Source organism: Rattus norvegicus, chromosome 9, assembly GCF_036323735.1.
Source record: "Rattus norvegicus strain BN/NHsdMcwi chromosome 9, GRCr8, whole genome shotgun sequence".
Lineage (NCBI taxonomy): Eukaryota > Metazoa > Chordata > Mammalia > Rodentia > Muridae > Rattus > Rattus norvegicus.
Window position 1 is genome coordinate 113,966,778 of NC_086027.1, and position 3,776 is coordinate 113,970,553.

A 3,776-nucleotide genomic window follows, 5' to 3' on the forward strand; every position below is an offset into this window, starting at 1 on the left:
ACTCTTGCTGACATCATTCCTAGAGAGATGTGCACAGATGTCTCCTCACCTCAGACAGGGAACTGACGGACATTACTCCCCAAGGCTGGTTTTGTGGACCAGTGAGTTTATTGGGGGTTGCTTAAGGGAGGAGAGATGACTCAAAGACACCTCATCAGTGAAAGCCCATCACTGGGTGCCAACCCATGAAGGCCAGACTCCTGGAGCTTTCTGTGTGATTGTAGATGTCTCAGCAGGTAGGAGGGGCTCCCTCCTCATTTCTTATATAACCTCAGGGGGGCAGGGACTTGAGAATTTGGTCAGTTTCAGAAACTTCAAGAAACTTGTGAGTCCTTTCCCTACAGGATGATCTATTTAAATTTGTAGATAATTGCTACACGCCTATGCATGCAAAAGTGCACATACTCACACACTCACATGTGTGTACTATATACACACCACACATGTGCAATTAAAAACATGCAAACAGGACAAATTAGTATGCCTGCTAACTTGAAGACAATATACAGGTGGTCCCCAGCTGCTGGTTTGACCCCATGAAAACGATTAGTCGGTAGGCGGCGTCTTTGACTTTTGACCTTTCAGATGGCAGCTCTGTACACTCTGACCTCTCTTGTGATAATGGGCAGCACAGTGAGTCAGATCCCTCTTACCCAGTGTCTTAGTCAGGGGTCCTATTCCTGCACAAACATCAGGACCAAGAAGCAAGTTGGGGAGGAAAGGGTTATTCAGCTCACACTTCCACATTGCTATTCATCACCAAAGGAAGTCAGGACTGGAACTCACGCAGAGCAGGAAGCAGGAGCTGATGCAGAGGCCATGGAGGGATGTTACTTACTGGCTTGCTTCCTCTGGCTTGCTCAGCTTGCTTTCTTATAGAACCCAAGACCACCAGACCAGGGACCGCACCACTCACCATGGGCTGGGACTTCCCCCTTTGATCACTAATTGAGAAAATGCCTTACAGCTGGATCTCATGGAGGCATTTCCTTAAGGGAGGCTCCTTTCTCTGTGATAACTCAACTTGTGTAAAGTTGACACACAAAACCAGTCAGTACACCCAGTGACCACAGGAAAAACATCGACACACTGTAGAGTGTGCTATTTCACTAAGCTGCCTTGTTTGATAAGGTAGGACGCTGTTCTCATTTCAACTCAAGATACTGACAATTTATGATGGGTTTCATGAGAATGAATGCATTACAAATCAAAGACATTCTGAATTATAAATTAATATAATATTTTATGTAGAATTTTAAACTTTTTTTTTTGAGATAGGACCTCAATACGTAGCCCTGGCTAGCCTGGAACTTATGTAGACCAGGCTGGTCTTGAACTCTCGGAGATTGCCTGCCACTGCTTCCCTGTTGCTGGGGTTAAAGGTGTGAACCATCATACTAGAGTTTAAAATATTAAAAAAATATGTGTTTAAAAACCTTCAAGCAAACCCCACTATGTATTACCTTTTCAGTATTATCAGTATTCTTATTATTTTTTTAAATTGAATCCGCAGCCTTGTGGAGGCCAAGAAGTATGTATTACACCAGCGAAATGTGTTATTTTGTATGGAGAAATTTTTCACAGCAGCAAACAATTGCAGTGTTATATAATAGATTGTTCATGGGTGGGTTATTAATAGTCAATGAGAGGTTTTTTCCATATACATCTGATGTATAGCTTTTCTTTGTTTTATTCTTAAATGTGTATGGGTGTTTGCCTGCTTGTATATCCGTGTACCATGTGCATACAGTGCCCAAGAAGGGCAGAAGAGGGCATTAGATGCTCTGGGCTGGCGTTATAGGTGGTCATGAGCCACTGCGTTTGCTGGGATTGAATCCCAGTCCTGTGGAAGAGCAACCAGTGCTCCTAACCACTGAACCATCTTTCTACTTCTCGATGTGCATTTTAATGGAAGTACTGCAGACTAAAACTGGACGCTCTGGGTATTTCAGACTCACCTAAAGTTCTCTGCATAGTCCAGGCTGCTTTGAACTCAACTTCCTCCTGCCTCAGAACATCCCCCGCCCCCCACCCCCACCAAGTGAGGAGATTATGCTTGGCCCAAGCCAATTTAAGCTTATCTAAATTATTTTCATATATATTAGAAGTAAGTAAAGGTACAGCTGGTTCTTCCCACCAGCAGACTCCGCGCTGAGGAATTAAAGCAATGCTAAGTTCTGACAGAAAAAAAAACTCACTTTTGTTCTGAACCTGACTTACATCTTTCTCTTCCTCATTCCCTAAACAACACAGCGCAACCACGCGCGTGCGCAGCATTTACAGGGTGTCAGGCCCAGGAAGTGGGCCCAGTGCGACCCTGAACCAGCTCCCGGGCTGCTGGCTTTTATTCACTACAATTTTGTTGCCTTTAAAAGTCACCACTTCTAAAAGTCACACAAGCTGAGCTACATATTGTCAGTCTCCCACCAGTTCGGCTGCAGATAGCATCTCTACCAGTTACAATGTTCCCCTGACAATGGTTGCCTAGGTTACTGTTCCGCAACTTACAGGCCAGTGTCTTTATCGAAAACACTGACTCTTCATTCTAGCCTTGCAGATATCTGATGGATGACCTTTTGATGTCAGGGGCCCAGCACCCTGCTCCCATGCTATGCTAACGTTACTGCTTTCTTTCTAGATTTATTTCATTTTAAATTGTGTATGTATGTGACGGCACGGAGATGTCCAATCCCTCCCAACCTCCCGGAGCTGGAGTTTAGGGCAGATGGGAGCTGCCGGATGTGGACAGGTGCTGGGAACTGAATCCAGGCCCTTAATAAGATCAGTTTTTATTCCTAACCAGTGAGCCATCTCTCCAGCCTCAACGCCTAGGTCTCTCCACTTCCGTGTTCCTTGCTTTATGAATAAATCCCTTCCACACACAACTGAATGGCGCCCTGGGCAGAGGGCGAAACGGAACTTGTTCAGTGACAATGTGTAATCTACAGACACTCAGGAATCCAGGAAGACGTGAGCAGCCTAGGCTGATCCTACCTCCTTTAACAGGGAGTTTGGTCTCCCCAGGGAGGAGCCAGTGCCCTGGGATTCTGCTGGATATGTTGTAAGTTATAAACAAAAGTCCCTCGCTTCTAAGTTCTGTAAGCAAAGCTTTTGGCAATCCAAAACAGGTTTTGGAAATATAACAAGAGAAACTTCTCAGGTTTAACTTCTGAAATATAGAAAAAAAAGCAAGAAGAAAAACAAACAAAAACAAACAAACAAACAAACAAACAAAACTCAAAACCGTATCTGTGTGGAGCAGTTTAAAGACCAAAATCCTAGAACGGTGCACAGCAGCACAAACGGAAATCCTGACATGGAAGCTTGCAAAGGCCTAGCCAATTGGCAGAGGGCAGCGGGCTCCAGACCCAGGAGGATCCAGGCCACAGTAGTCGATGTGCTGGGAAAGCAAAACCAATGTCTACCAAGCAATCACACCTCTGCCTGAACCCTAATTAAGGCACCACTGCCCCTCCCCCACTTTCCCTTGGTGCAGCTTTCCCAACATCCCCCCACCTCGGCAGATTTGCGAACTGGCTGAGAAAATGTGATCTTGGGGCTTATTTATTTAATCAAAACAAAACAAAAAAACAAAAACAAAAACAGAAAAAACCAAAAAAACCAAGTGTGTAGCCTCAGATAAACTAATGAGGTTTCTCAAGCAGAAGAGAAATAATTTACTTACTAGGCTGGTTACACATTTAAGAAAGATCAGATGGTTCTTCTTTTTTTTTTTTTTTTTTTTTGGTTCTTTTTTTTTTTTTTTTTTCGGAGCT